Below are 17030 nucleotides of genomic sequence, written 5' to 3' on the forward strand. Positions count from 1 at the left end.
CACACACACACACACACACACACACACACACTTACTAATAGGAAAGCCAATCTAAATCTATATACCATGAAACAACTGCAGAAAGTACAATTGCTTGTGAGATACAGGATTCCCAGAGGGAATTTCACAACAGTAAATGTCTACATTATACAACCCGGCTGCACACCTTCAGGAACAGGGCAAGAAGTCAAATTAAGACCAAACTTAGCAGAAGGAAAGAACTAATCAAGCTTAGAGATTTAAAAAGTAGAAATCAGGGCCTGTGAGATGACTCATGACTGTGAGGGTGCTTGCCACTAAGCCTGATGAACTGAGTTTGATCCCCAGGATCAGGGCCACATGCTGGAGGGAGGGAACTGACTTTACAGGTGGTCTTCTGGCTTCCCTATGGACCGTGGCATGAATGTATCTCCCTGCTCCACACACAAAAAAAAATAAATAGATAAACAAATAAATAAACATAATCTAAATTTTTCAACTTAAACATTTTTGTTTTATGTGTTTGAGTATTTTACCTGTATCTAAATGCACTATGTGTTTGCAGTGCCCTCAGAGGCCAGAAGAGAACATTGGATGCCCTGAAACTGAAGTTCTAGAAGGTCATGAGCTGCCAAGTGGATGCTGAGATCCAAACCTGAGTCCTTTGCAAGAGCAGCCAGTGCTCTTAACCACTGGGCCATCTTTTTAGACCCAAATTTAATTTTTTAAAAAGCAGAAATGGTCAGCAAAACTGAGAGTTGAGTTTTTTGGAAAGATAAAACAGACAGATTGACAGACCTGTAGCTAGATCAGCCAAGAAAAAATACCAAATAAATACAATTTTAAATAAAATACAAGATATTACAACTGATACTATGAATCAGAAAGCTCCGAAGAGAATGGTGAGCATTGACCTGGAAGGAAGAATAGATGAGAAACAGGCTTCTACCACAATTTGCTTGTGAAATATCCCCACAGGCTCTAGTGTTTGAACAGCCCCTCTCCCAATGGTGGTGCTGTCCCAGAAGTTTGTAGAGCCTAGGAGGTGGGTTTCTGGGGACAGAACTAGGGTTTATAACCCTACCCTACTTATTGTCTTATCTCTGATCTGCCCAAATCTGAGCAAGCTCCTCTAGGCATGCCTCCCTTGCCACAATGGACTTTCCTCAAATCAGGAGCCCAAATAGCTCCCTCCTCTAGTTCTTGTTTAGTGTTTGGCTGCAGCTATGAAAGGTAAGTAATGCCCCTACCAAGGCTGGATACTGAGGACATGCGGAATGTGCGCAGGGCTGAGGACATGCCGAATGAGCACACATGAGCACAGAGCAGTAACATGAAAGAGGGAAGACAGGGCCAGCAATCCAGTCCAGAAAAAAAAAAAAAAAAAAACCTGGCACCAACTGGCTTCCAGGCACACACTGCTCGGCACCCAAAAGAAGATGGACGCCAATTCTTCTCAAATTCTTCCAAATATCTGAGGAAGAGAGAATACTTCCAAATTCATTTTGTGAGGCCAGCACCACCCTCACCCAAGCAGAAGAAATACAAAAGACAAGAAATGGAATACAATATCTCGATGTGCACAGATGCCAAACCCCCAACAAAGTACCAGTGAGTGAAGTTCACCAGCACAGGAGAAGCTTACATGCCAGCCTGTATCAGGAGTATTGGAAGTCCTGGATGGAGCAATCAGCATAATTAAAAGCATCCAGATTAGAAAGAAGACTGTCACATTGTTTCTAGATATTAGTATCATATGAGAATAGTCAAATTCAATAAAACTGAAGAGCCTCAAATTAGTTACTTCCCTCTTCAAGAACACAATCAATCCACTATGGTAGATGTCTTGCCATCTACCAATAGCACCACCCAAGGTACCAGGCCTAGATATTCATGCTAATATCCTCCAAGACAGCTGCCAAGATTCTAAGGATAACAGAGGCAACCTCATATTGCAATGGCCAGAATGTGGTCAAATGCTTTTTTATAAAGCCAATCAATGGCTAAGGGAACTGGAATTACCAGGGTTGGCTTGGGCTCATGTAGACCCAGCACTTTCCAGAACCTTATGGAAGAGTGGACTCGGCAGATCTGGATCTCTAACACAGGACACAACAGTGGCTTTGGGTGAGTACTTTTGGTTTGAAAGAAAATGGCCCCCAGAGGAGGTGTGGCTTTGTTGAAGTAGGTGTGGCTTGGCTGGGGGAAGTGTGTTTTTGCAGTGGTGGGCTTTGATGTCTCTTTCACCCAAGCTTTGCTCGTGTGACAGTCTACTTTATTGTCTGCATATCAACATGCAGCGGCTCCTTCTCCACCACCCTGTCTGCCTGCACACCGCCATGCTCCCCACCATGATAATGGACTGAACCTCTAAACTGTAAGCAAGTCCCGGTTAAATGTTTTCCTGTAGAAGAGTTGCCGTGTTCATGGTGTCTCTTCACAGTAATAGAAACCCTAACTAAGACAAGTACCTAGCTGCTAAGTTCTTTGTCCAAGTTCTAAGGCATCTGGACAGAGCTATTTAGGAATATGACAGAACATATCCTTCATAGCTGTCAGGACTCAGGTGAGGGACTGGGCAGGGCAAAAGGCAGCTGGTGTGTCAGGACCCAGCCAGCACCCTGGAATGCAGAGGAGCTGGCTGGTCCACAGAGTAGAGCCTTACCCTTTACCCCATCCACACCAGATATACAGTAAAGACCCCCCTCATGGCCCCACATTCTTCTGGGCCTGCCATCACTAGCCCTAGAACTTCAGGCAGGGTCTCTGCTGTCCTGGTCCTTCTGTCAGGTGGGGGACCCTTAGACCCTGCCAGCCATGAGTCCTAAACAGTTAAGTCCTGTGCAGAGTCTGATGAGAAGACAGTTGATATTAGGCCCATGAACCCAGCTCCAGCCACGGTCCAGAAAATCAGATCTTGTTCTACGATCATGTCTATTGAGCCAGCTGTTCGGTCCCCATATGCTCCTTCCTCTTCCAAGGCCTCTGCCGCCAATTGGAATCTGAGATTAAAAAAACACCATCTGTGCCCCGCGTCCTTCCATTTCTTGCCCGGGACGTCTTGGGGCCGGGAGATGCTTTTCCAGTTTCTTCTGGCACTGCCGTCCCTCCTTGGCTAATGATGTTAGACAGACAGTCTTGGCTGATTCTACCATGCTGGGGGAGGGGTGCAGGAGGTGTGTGTTGCCAAAGGTCCATGTGATGGAAGTGTGGGCCTTACTGTGAGGGTGGAAGTGTGGGCTTTAGTGTGGGGGTGTAGAGGTGGTGGGACTCTTAAGAGGCGGGATCTGGGGCCGGTGGCATGGCTCAGTGGGCAAAGGTGCCATCTGCCAAAGCTCCCTGGTATCTAGAGTTCCTAACCAGAGGAGCCCATATAATGGAAGAAGAGAACCGACACCCACAAGTTGTCCTCTGACTACAATGAGCACAGGTACATGCAGAGAGACACACACAGAGAGACAGATAGTCAGAGACAGAGACAGACAGAGAGACACACACAAAGAGAGAGAGAAACAAAGAGAGAGAGAGAGAGAGAGAGAGAGAGAGAGAGAGAGAGAGAGAGAGAGAGGAGAGAGTGAGGGAGGGAGGGAGGAATTCCCAAAGGTTTGTCTTCTGACAATCCATATTAATCATCCCATTCCCTGAGCAGCACTGAGAGGTTCGAGCAGTGAAGGCTCAACGCTTCTGTCAGAGCCAAGAGCCCTATTCTGAAGCCAGCAGCAGGAGGCAAAGGGAACGGCAACCCCCCACCCCCAGCATCATCCCACTGATAACTAGACCTCCCTGTCCTGTGCAGCCCCTGTCCCACCCACTCAGCTTCTACTCTACCGCCATCAGCATTGGCCCTTCCTGGTCACTATGGAAGCTCCCACAACCTTCTTGCTTCACTGTGGCTGGCTATTATTACTCTACCTCTCTCCCAGGCGAGCAGGTCATATTCAGGCTTTCTCTTCACAGAGGCCCTCCTTGGCACTCTGACAATTTCATGGTACCCCAAATTACGGTGCAACTACCACAGGTGACATGAGCTATGGCTTCAGGTGACATATGTGTAGCATTTTATCTTCTGGTACTCTGTTTACTATTACAGCATGTCTGTGTCCTGGTCCATTGAGGCTGCTATTACACACACACACACACACACACACACACACACACACACACACACACACACACACACACACACAGTAGGGGAGTGGTTAGTATCTTATAAACAAGGAGGAGTTATGGCTACCAGTTCAACAAGCTGGGAACTCCAAAAGAAAGGTGCTAGTTTCTGCCTGGTTCATGGGTGGCAACCCTTTACTGTGTCCCCACAAAGTGGGAGAAAGGCAGCCCTCCGTGCCCTCTTCCATTCCCTAGAGTCATACCTACAGGACCTGGTCGACTCCTACAGCCCACCTCCCAGAGCACTAACCTCAGGGACTAGGGCTCCAGCATGTGAGTCCAAGGCAGGAACATGCAGTCTATAGCAATTTATCAAGTACAGAACAGAACACACAAAGGCCCAGCTGACTGTGAAGCAATGTTTCCTTTTAAAATAAGTTTGTTTTCTACAACTGCATCTGCCATTGGGGATACAGAAGGTGCATCCAGGCCAATAGATGCCTACCTGGAGGTGCGGTATAAAACACTCACGAAGAAAATGGCTGGGAACAAGAAGGTGAAGTGAGCCAGGGCAGTGGTGAGCTCCTGTAACCCCGGCTCTCAGGAGGCAGAGGCAGAAGGGCTACTGTAAGTTTGAAGCCAGTCAGAGCCACACAGCAAGACTATCAGAGGAGGAGAGGAGAAAGAAGAAGAGAGAAGAAGGAAGGAAAGGAGGGGACATGTGGTCCAGGACCTTGGCAGGCCATACTCCAGGAAGAAAGGTATGAGGCTAAGCAGAATGGGGGCAGTAGGAACTTCCAGGTCGTGTCATGAGCAAGAAGGACACAGCCAGGGCCCAGAAAGGTTAATCCTTACGGCCTGGCCTGACTCTCTGTATGGCTGAGATGGACGTTAAAGTACACAGGATCTTTTTCAATCCCAGGAGGCCATAGAGACCACTCGGCAGAAGCCCAGGTTTCCACAGACAACACTGCTAAAGGGAAGGAGCATGTAGATATTTCAGAACACAGTTAGCGCTAGGGCTGCACAGGAAAACCCCACGGAAAGTAGGATGTAAAACCTTCTGTTACACCCATGCAAGCCTTCGGGGAGGGGTAGTGTAGGCTAGGGAAGAGGGGTGATGGCAACACGGGGGTGGGAGTGGGGGTCTGTCTACACAGAAAGCAACAGATAGCTATCGTTCTATTCTGATGCTCAGCTTCACAGCATATGTCCATTTGAAAATGATGTAAAGATAAGCCAGCAAAATTAAATGCAAGAAGCACTCCCCCTACTCCCGAGAGGCAAAATCAAAGACAGTGGTATAAGTAGAGTGAAAGAACGGAAATGAGTAGAGCCAGGAAGCACAGAACATTCCAGAAGCCAGAGCAGACAGAATTAGTGAGCAGCTCAGCCCGTCATCATGGGACAGAACCCAAGGCAGCACATAGCTGAGCAGAGACACCTAGAGTGCCATGATCTAACTGGAAGCTTCTCAGAGAAGTATGACAGTGTCTCAGACCGTCTCATAGAGTGATGGGGGAGGTGCAGAAGTTGCAGATCACAGCCAGGAGGTCAGCTCGGGAGCAAGGCCATGGCAGCTTCCCTCATGGACACCCAGGGTCCTCTTCCCCAATATGGAATCCTCCCTTTGTCCCCCTTCATGTTTGTGACTAAGTCTTTGGACTTTCTTTTGTGTTTGTGCTGTATGTATGTGCGCCTGCTCATGCCTACTCCAGGGATCCACCTGTCTCCACCCTCACCCCACACACACACACACACACACGTACACCCCCCCACACACACACACACACCACACTCTTCTCAGTGAAGGAATTACAATGCTCCTGGCTTCTACATAGATTCTGATGATAGGAACTCAGGTCCTCATGCTTGTAAAACAAACACTGTCCCTAATTTTTGGCTTTTTTTAGCTGTGACATGAGCTATGGAGAGGCTAGGCAAGGTCCTGTGGGCAGCTGGCCTCAACATCTAAAGGCCAAGAGGTCACTGTCACCATAATACTAATTCATTATATGTCATCTGTCCTTTATCAGGACAAAAATCGTCAGAGTACTTCCACTGCTGACCTAGAGCAAAGACCCATGTAGAGATCCTGGAGAAGGGAAGACTTGAGAGCCCCATGTTATACACCAGGTGAAGAGGGTAACAGCTGCAGAGAAGGGACCCACCTGGTCCAAGAACATCACCAGTTCACAATGTTCACTCCCTCCAACTCTCTTCCTCCCTCTTTCCCTCCCTTCCTCTCCCTAACCCTCCTCTCCTGCTTTCGCTCTCTCCCTCCCTCCCTTCCTCTTACCCTCTGTCTCTCTGCATCTCCAGGGTTTCATAACCCCAAGGTTGATATTGGCATCACATCTGTCCAGATATGCATAGAGATGCCTCATGCTCACTGTACCTGGCTATTTTGTTCACAAAGGAACTTGATGTTTGAGTTCCATGATGATGTTCCTGGGTGAATGGATTGATAGGTGGATGGATGGTAAATGGGTAGGTGGATAGGTGAATGGATGGGTGGGTGCATGGATGGATGGATGGATGGATGGATGGGTGGACACATGAATGGATGGATGGATGGGTGGATGGATGGATGGATGGATGGATGAATGGATGGATGGATGAATGGATGGATGGACAGATGGATGGATGGATGGGCGGGCAGGTGGGTGGAAGGACAGTGTGTGAGTTGGTGCTCTGTCACTGTGACAAAATACCTGTGAAGGCTTATGAAGAGGGAAGGTCTGGATTGGCTCCCCATCAACTGGTCCCACTTTTTAGAACTATAGCAAAGTGGTATGTCTCAATGCACACACATGTGGAGAAAATTGTTCAACCGTGGCAGTCAGAAGACAAGGAGGATTCCGGAGATAAAAATAATTCCCTTAAGGAGCATTCCCCCAATGACCTGTGTGTTATCAGCCGAGAAACATCAAGAGAGATTCCCTGGCATTTCAGATCCAATCATACCAAGTGAGTCAGCAGCCCAGGGCTGTTGGGTGGGGAGCTATCCTGCCTGGGCCGTGTGGCTGGCTTAACCTTACCCACCCTCCACTCCAGCACATGGGGCCTCTCCCTCTGGTCTGCTCCACTCTGCTCTCCCTCTGGTCTGCTCCACTCTCCAGACTCTTCTCTGAATCCCCTGGGATGCTCTCTTGTCTCATCTGGGACCACCACAGCCAGGATCACAATTAGCACAGAGTGCTGGAGGAGGGGGAGGAGGAGGGGGAGGAGGAGGTTGGGGGAGGAGGAGGGGGCTGGGGGACCAGACTGCTCCTCTGTGCCTCCGGAGCCCCTGGGGTCTGTGAGGAGTGATTGCAGGCAAACCTCAGCTGTGACTCCAGGAAGCTGAGCAGACAGGGGATTAGCCTCAACAAAACTCAGGGTCTTGGCAGCTAAATTCAAATCAAATATAGTTTTGATGTTAATTCAAGGAGTCTAGGCAAAAGAGCCGAGGGATTTTCTTCTGGAAATTGTATCAGGAGATGAAGGAATTGTAACAGCTAAGAGTAGCAAGAAGAGAGCGATTTGGGGATCAGGAAGAATCTACTTGGAGCAGCCTCCTTTCCCTGTAGTGTAGGTAGCACCAATCTTTGCTGCCATGGTGACAGGCTGGCACCAAATGCCAGTGTGGAGAGGAGTTAGCTCCCTTTTCCACAGAGTGCCACAGTCACTGAGCTTCCAGTAGCAAGAGCTAGTCGTAGTGACTAAATAGACAAGAGAAACAGGAGTCCACATTCCACACAACACAACATCCAAAGGGGCTCTACTGAACATCTGAAACATTCAGGAACCCGAGCATGAACTCCTAAGTTCACAGTCTCATACCCCAACTCCCTTCTGCTCTAGTTTTGTTGGTGTTGGTGTTAGTGGGTTTTTGTTTTTTGGGTGATTTTTGTTTGTTTTTTGTTTTGTTTTGTTTTGTTTTTGTTTTTGTTTTTAGAGACAGGGTTTCTCTGTGTAGCTTTGGAGCCTATCCTGGCACCACCGCCTGGCTTCTGCTCTAGTTTTTAAAATGGTAGCTTCAAACAACAAATGTCAATGTACTCATATGAGGTCAGAGGTCAGGCCTTCAGGAAGGGTGGGCCAATGGTCTGGTCTGGAGCCGCAGCTGCTGGTGTAGATGGTGGCTGGGGTGGTTGACCAGGCACCTGTGTTAGCCATCTCTCCATCATTGTGACAAAATACTCAAGGCAATCACCCCAAAAGGTAACAAGTTTGTTTTGACTCATGGTTTTGTAGGTTTCATCCCACAATATGTTGGTTCCATTGCTTCTGCTCCCAGGATGAGGCAGGCGCCTGTCACTGCAGGAGCTGGTGACAGAGGAGGATGTTCACCCCGTGGCTACAGCAAAGCAAAGAGAAAGGGCAGGGACCCGCCATCCCGCTTCAGAACATGCTCAGTAACTCTCTTCCAGGACGTCCCTTAAGTTCCATCACCACCCATTATTGTCCCAGGTTGAGGCCCATTCTTCAGCACTCTCTGCCTTTGGAGAGCACTCATGTTGTGAACCCTCAGAGGAGAAACATCGCTCCTGTATAGGAACAGGACTTCTCCAGGTGGACCAGCTTGGGTGTCCTCACAAAATGTGACTCAGAGCAGCCAAAGAGTTGACCCAGGATCTCGGGAATGCGCCCCACCGAGGCAGGAGTTATGTGGCTTTCTAGGTCGTGATGGTGTCACAACAGAAGGGGGAATGGCTCCCATCTCTAGATAGGACAGTGGCAGTATTCTGAAGGAACCTGAGGACCAAGGAACAGAAACATCTCTGAGGACACACCACACTCACCCTAGGAGAGAAGAGAAGGAATTCCTGCACATTTTCTAGCTCAGCTAGAATATGGGGCCTGCTCTGGGGGGAAATAGCCACCACAGGCTGTGTTCTAAGAATCTAGATTTCCCCTCACCCAATCCAGAAAAATATGCAAAACTCAGCAGCAGGTCAAGGAGGAGGCAGGAGTGTGCTGTTTAAAGGTGGAAACACACTGACTGCCTAGAGCAATATTTTCCAGAACATTCCACCATACAGGCATACCCAGCGTCTCTCCTGCCCATTACAAAAGTCGCTATCAACTAAACCTTTGTAATACAGCAAGGAACGACTTGTACACACTGTTTCATTTTCGTAACTTTAGACAGCTATAGTTGGATAACAGCGCCCAGAACCACCAAGTCAGGCTTGGGGCTCATCAACCTGCAAAACAGTGGCTGGAAGGGAAATTGCTGTAGCGCTTACTGTGAAGCATGAGTACCTGAGTTTGATCCCCAGAACCCACAAGAAAACCAGACGTGGGGCTGGAGGCTGGAGAGACAGCTCAGTGGTTAAGAGCACTGGCTATTCTTTCAGAGCACCTAGGTTTAGTTCCCAGCACCTGCATGGTGGCCCACTGTCACCTGTAATTCCAGTTCCAGGGGACCCCACGCCTTCTTCTGGCCTCCATGGCATTGCACACATAGTGCACATACATACAAGCAGGCAAACACTCATACACATAGAATAAGATAAATCTTTCTTAAAAGACAACCTATCAAAAACAGTGTTTTACATAAAATCTAAACAGCTAAAGACACTAGAGAAAGGAGGAGCTCATCCTTACTAACAGCTGAAAATGGAAAATGCCCAGAAAAGAAAAAAAAACTAAGGCAGCCAAACACCTAACATGAGGAGAGCTTCAGAGCTTAGAGAAGAGGCACAAAGTTAGAGAAAGACGGTCAGACCTTGAGCTGGAGGAAGATGAGTTGCTAAGATGTCAGTCTTCTCCCAATCAAAATCCTAATTGAATTTTTGATTAAAAAATTTTTAAAACCAACGAATTTAACCAAGTTTTCAAAATATGAACAGAATCATCAGAGAGAGAGGGGGGGACAGAGGGAGAGAGAGAGAGAGAGAGAGAGAGAGAGGGGTACGGAAATAGGACCATGAACATCAGTGTTTAATAGCTGGTAAAGATGGCAAGAAACCTGGGGAAAATGATGGATTGTTTAACAAATGGTGAGATCTGGGAAAAATAAAACTAAATCTCTCTTATACTTAAAAAAAATCTTGAAGCATTAAAATTCAAATGTCAGAAATGAGTCTAAAAATGTAATAGAAGAAAACGTGGGTGGTTTTTTTTTTTTTTTTTTTTTTATCTTGGTGTGAAAAAAGTCTTTCTAAGCATGACATAAAACCCAGAAGCCAGTATGAATAAGACTGGCAGATTTGACTATGGAAAAGCGCAAGGCTTCAGGTCAGCAAAACACCCATTTAAAAAGATTTAAAAGCCGTATGAGAATATGACTTGACTCAAGGGTCAGCTTTCCCCAAGAGGAAACAACAAAAACAGCAACAACTTAAGGGCCACTGAGGAAAAAAAAAAAAAAATCACAGCACAATTGGAAAAATGGAGACAGTGAAAAGGTGGGGGATTTACCAGAGAAGACCACAAGCTTCTGCCACCCAAAAACAGATACAGGAAGTGAACCCAAATCACCCTGAATGAGAAAAAAATGCAAGTGAAGTCAAGACCATAAAACTTGCCTCCCTGTTGGAGAAAAATGACAAACGGAGTGCTCCCTGATGGAAAGGAGGTGGCAGTGGCGGTGTGGAAACCAGAAGGCTTTCCTGAGTGCTATTTGATGACAGCTACTGTCACTGCCACTTTCAAAGCCTTTTCCTGGCAGTTTTGCATCTAGGATGTTACCATCTTCCATTCCAAGCTCTCAGAACTGTATGTGGGGAGCAGGATGCCTTGACACCCTCCCTTGCAATACATTTGTACATCCACAAAGCACAGGGGGCAACTGGATAACCCACTGAGGTCCACGTTCCCACAGAAGGCAAGGACATGCTGATAACTCCGACTGTCTGGGGCAGTGTGCAGCTTGCTGTCAAGAGAAGCAGGTTGTACATGTCTGTAGGGCCATCTCTGTCACCATTCCAGGGATCTTCACCATAGTCATTCCCTCCCATCCCGTCCTGCTCTTGGGAGCCACTGCAACTGTGGTGATTTGAATGAGAACTGTCCCCATAGTCTTACATATTTCAACACTTGGTCCCTGGCTGGTTCTCTTGGGGGAAAATTATGGAACCCTTGGGAGGTAGAGCCTTGCTGGAGGAAGCACATCGCTGTTGCCAGGGCCTTGAGGGTTTACAGCCTCCCCCACTTCCAGTTCAGCCCCTCTGCTTTCCGTGTGTTGCTGAACATGTGATTTCTCAGCTTCCTGCTCTGTGGTCTCCACCAGGGCTCTCCTGCCATTTTGAACTTTCTCGGCAACTTTAAGCTGAAATAAGCTTTTCCATAGCTGCCTTGGCCACAGCGTTTCATCCTGACGATAGGAAGTAACTGGCTCCAGCCTTCCCACTCCTGTTCTGTTCTGTATAATCCTGGTCAACCCTTGGGAATCTTAGGGCTTCCTAGTGCTGACAGCCCCAGGTTTAAATTGCTATTCCCTGCACCTGGTTGTTCCTGTGGCTGGCTGGCTTTACAACAGGTTGTTTGTCCCCTTCTCCCCCAACACCCTGACATTGTCTTGACAGTACCCATCATAACTTAGGCTTCTGTTTTGTTTTGTTTTGTTTGTTTTGTTACGATTTTTTAGACAGAATCCCATATAGCCCAGGCTTGCTTTGAATTTGCTACATAGCTGAAGATAACCTTGAATTCTGATCCTCCTGTCTCTATTCCTAGGTATCTGAATTACAGGCATGCACCACCAACTGACCTCATTTCTTTGTCTATTTGATCAGTTTTCCCCTACTATAACCTCCATGAGGACTAAAGCTGTGTCTGACTTGCCACTCCCAGGAACAATTTTCACTTACAAAAGAGCCTCTTTTTCTCTCTCATCCTTCTCTAGGACATGCTCTATCCCTGCTCCCATCAGTCTCTGCTCCTGGAGGCCCAGACACTGGGGAGACAGACAAGTAGATCCCTGGCACTCACTGACCAGCCAGCCTAGTCAAATTGGAGTTCTCCAGGTTAAATGAAAGACACTGTCTCAAAAAATAAGATGGAGAACCACTTAGGAGACATCCAGCATCAAACATTGATTTCTGGCCCCTACATAGATGCACACACACATACACACACACACACACACACACACACACACACACACACACACGCCATACACACATACATATGCACACACACATACACACATACATATGTACACACACATACACACATACATATGCACACACACACACATACACACATACATATGCACACACACATACACACATACATATGCACACACACATACACACATACATATGCACACATACATACACATATACATATGCACACACACAAACACACATACATATGCACACATACATACACATATACATATGCACACACACAAACACACATACATATGCACACACACGAACACACATACATATGCACACACACACATACACACATACATATGCACACACACATACACACATACATACGCACATGTACACATACATTTGTACACTTGAATGCACACACACACTTGCACACAGAAGCCTAGAGCATCTGGCAAGATCAAATACTACAGAGAAACTATGTCCTTTATGGAAACCACAGGTATCAGAGTAAAATTGCTGATGGATGTTAGAGCCTTCTCCACACCAGCCTCATGCATCAGGGGATCTAACACAAGGAGAATCTGGTATGTGGTAGCTCATTCCATCTGGAAAACACCTCTGGGTCCTTAGGCCGAGATGACAAAGTGCCGTGGGGACTAAGAAGTTGGCCTGGGTACTATACGCATGTGAGTTGGGTAGCCATGCCTCCCAAGACACACAGAGAAGGGTTCCTTAGAGATGCTGGTCTTCCCTGTTACCTCTCCAGGACCCAAATGCCATACCTGGTAACAGTTGACTGTAGCAGAGCTTGTATACTGCTTATAGTCCCTGGAGGAATGATGGCACTGTTTGCTGATGCTCTGCTATAGTGTGCTAATCAAGGCCCTGTTTCAGCCTCCTAAAGGATCTAAAAGCATGTTCTGTGGCCTTGGAATATGCAACCCATGTCCTGTGACTGACCCACACAGACATGTCAGACCAGGCCCCATTCCTACTCGGGGCAGCTCTGCATTGCAGCGGTCACAGAAGCTGCCATTGCTCCAGCACAGCTCAACCAACCCTCCTTAGCACCTGTTCCCTCCCTCTGGCCACAAGCCTACCCCTGGACTCTGCCACAGCATCCTGCCCTCACCACACCAGAAATGCCAAGAGTCCTTGGCTTCCTGACTCAGAACCCGTGAAAGCACTGTTGGAAGACCCCATGTCCTGGCCCCTCCACTGCAGATGGATCTTGCTCTCCAGTCAGGGCATGTTGCCGCCTAGGCCAGGCACACAGGCCTTGCCTCACTGACAGCCATGCCTGAGCCACTCCCCACACGACCCAGAAGGTGTGAGCAGATTTCTCACCGTCTGCCACTGCTCATTGTTGGAGGGAAGCACCAACCCCCGGCATTTGTTTGAAGGAAATTAGATCCTCACCTCCCCACTAATGAAGCCAGGCTGTGCAAACAGGGAGGCGAGGCAGCAGGCTGCCTGTCTCTCTGGCGGGTGGTGGCCCAGAAGTTGGCGCCCCAGGTGTCTCCCGGCATGCACGCCTGACAGGAGCAACCCACGCCAAGCTGGCTCACAGCTTCCCCAGGTGACACATCTTAGTGGGTGTGGATCCAAGCCCAGAGTTTTGAGCAGCAACCTTCCTGGCAGTGCTTAGGGCGGAGAACACCACAGGCTCAAAACTGGCCTAGGCCTCTCTCCACCACAGGCACCCAGGCTCACACCTGCCTCCTCCTCCATACCTGCTGCAAAGCCACAGTGGGCACATGGATCTTTAAAAAAATTCATTTTAATTGAGATATAACTCCATAACACTTGCCATTTTAAAATGGACAGATCAGCAGTTTCTAAACCATTCACCCCCTTTTAATCACTCCCAAAGAAACCTTGTATCTTTTAAGGTATTCCCTCGCCACTCTGTAGTTGTTATTTTCTTTGGGGGCACCAACCAGCTCTGGAATAAGACATGGAGACTTATTATTAATTATGAATGCCCAACCTTAGCTTAGGCTTGTCCCACTAGTTCTTTTAACTCAATTTATCTTGTTTCTATTCATCTATATTTTTCTTGGGGCTTTTTACCTTTCTTTCATTCTGTATGTCCTACTTTCCTGCTTTCTTGGTGATTGGCTGTCTGGCTCCTGGAATCTCCCTGGTATCTTTTCTTTCTTCCCCACAGCCTAAATTCCTCCTCCTCCTTACTCTCCCTAGCCAGAGGTCCCACCTATACCTCCTATTGTCCATTCAGCTTTTTATTAGACCAATCAGGTGCCTAGGCAGGCGAGGTAAAACAGCAACACATTTTTACTAGTTAAATATTCCTCAACACCACTCCCCACCTCCTGACAGTCTGTGAATCTGCTGTCCCACCAAGAGAGTCACCTGGTCTCTCCTGACCAGCTTTCCACGCAACACAATGGTTTTCAGCTCAATCCTTCCAGAAACACGTTCTTCAGTCCTCTGCATGGCTGAGTAATATTCTACTGGATGTGTGAGTCACACTTGGCTTGTCCCCACTTCTGGGTATTAGAAATAATGCCTCCATAAATATTCATAGATTGATCTGTGGGGACATGTAATACCTAGGGCTGGGCTGTGGTGCTCCTAAGGTTTGCATTTTGAGGAAACATTGGGCCACTTTCCAAAGTGGCCCACACTACTGAGCAACAATGTACCTGGCTTCAGCTTCTCTGAATTTGGCCTGACCTTGTTACTTCCTGAATCCCATCCTAGGATTTAGGTTTGCATTTCTCTGATGGCCAATGATGTTGAAAATTTTCTTTCTCCTGTGCTTACTGGCCATGTTACATGTCATCTTTGAAGAAATGCAGATATCCGTTTTGGACTGAGCAGCTTGTCTTTTTTTAATTTTTAATTTTTTTTTAATGTTGTAGGAGTTTGACATATATTCTAGACAGCAAGCTGGAAAGCATGCTCCTGGACTGCGAGGCACCTTCTCACCTCTCTGTGCAAAGTGGGTTTCTACATTTCGTAAATTCACATTTGTTCATTCTTAAGCCAAGCAGGGTAGCATATATTTTTAACCCCAGCACTCAAGAGGCAGAGGCAGCAGATCTCTGTGGATTCAAGGTCTGTCTGTTCCACACAGCAAGTTCCAAGACAGCCAGGCCCACATAGGGGACCTCATCTCAAAAAAATTCGTTCTTTCTGGATTGCCGTGGTTTGGCACCCACCAGACAGAAGTTGCCTCAGTGTCCACAGAAGGTTTGGGGTGATGGGTAACAGCAGTGTATCTGTCACCTGGTGGCCACCTGGCTGTGCTCATTTGTCAAAAAGCAGAGAACCACACGAGCAAAGGGGAGAACTCGGCTGTAACAGATGGGCCTTGCCAACCTGCCCTTAAAACACCTACATAAGGCTGAGCTGTTGCCTAGCTGGGGCACAGCAGGCCAGCCCAGCATAGACAAGCTGGAGCACTAGGAAGTAAGAGGAATGCATTGCGGCCTGGGAGTTTAAGCTTGACTCTTTTTAAAAGGCGGTATTATGCTAAATGGGGGAAGCCAAGCACAGAAGCCACACGCTGCATGACTTCCAAAGCAACCTGTAATGAGGATAGCATCTGGGGTACTGGGCCAGAAGAGGCAGACACGATTAACTGCAAAGGGGTAAAGGCTGGTTTTGCACTGGATGGGGGGGGGGGACCTTGATTGCTGTGGCAGCCACCTGGCTGTAGTTATTTGTCAAAACCCATTGAACTATGTGCTCAGAGGGGTAAATTTTACTGTATGTAAATTCTATCTCCAATTATGTAAATTACACACCCCTGACTTTTGCAAAAGTCAGCTGAGTGAAAGAGGATTGTTAAATAAACAATCACACAGGTGATGGGTAGAGATGGTGGAGGAAGGACCAGGACAAGGGACACGGTTACTGATTGAGCTTTTCTAAGAGAGGAAAGTCGCTGGTGGTGGGTAGACAGCTGTTCTCTTCTGGCCCATCTGTGAGGCTGCATGTGTTGGTATCTGTCCTGGATGCGAGGAGAACTCCCTCACATCAGGAATCATGCATCCAGGTATTACTGCCAGGTGCTGTGAGGCCAATAGGTTGGGGGCACTGCCCTGCAGCAGGGTGGGGTAACAAGGACCCTTCCTGCGACCTTTGGGAAGGGGTGGTAAGGGCCACCAGTAGAATAGCTTTGGGGCTCTGGGGTTGCACTTGCCCAGGTCATTTGTCCTGACCTTGAGGTGATCAGGGTACAAACAGTGCCCCGAGGGTGAAAGCACACGGAGGAAGGGTTTGGCTTACTCTAAAGACATGCTGGCAGGAGGGTTTCCTGTCTCCAGGACCTGGGAGGGTCAGCAAGTCTCCTTGACACAAAAGCACCAGAAATAGTAAGCTAAACACAGGCTTCCTCTGGGCTGGGATGAACTCATGCCAGAAGAGGAACTTAGCAGAGACAGAGACCTAAAGAAAACTGTCACAGGGGCTGTGACAGGGAGTGACTCTGTAGTAGAACATTTACATTGCAGGAATGAGGCCTAGGGTTCCATCCCTAGCCCTGGAAAAAGTAAACAGCTGTTCCTCTGGAATGTATACAGTGCTGACCTGGAGTGAGTCTCTATCCAAGCCTGCTGCAGAGCACAGGGTAGTTGGTGAGAGGTGAATAGACATCCATTGCCAAAGGAAGTCGCTCATACCTATGTGGCATCCCTCACACAGGATCCCCTGGCAGCTGAAGGGTCCAGCACCCTTATCTCCACCCCTTCAAGGCCCTCCCATGGTTTTTGCCATTTCTTCCTGTAAGGATTCAGGCATTATGCTGGCCTGCCCCTGTCACCTGACAGAATGCACTCAGGCAGTACTCTGGTCAGCCTAGGGTTCCATGAGTACTAGTCTGCTAGTCTGCACACAGGTGCAAAGGACCCCTTCAAA

Source organism: Cricetulus griseus, chromosome 8, assembly GCF_003668045.3.
Source record: "Cricetulus griseus strain 17A/GY chromosome 8, alternate assembly CriGri-PICRH-1.0, whole genome shotgun sequence".
NCBI lineage: Eukaryota > Metazoa > Chordata > Mammalia > Rodentia > Cricetidae > Cricetulus > Cricetulus griseus.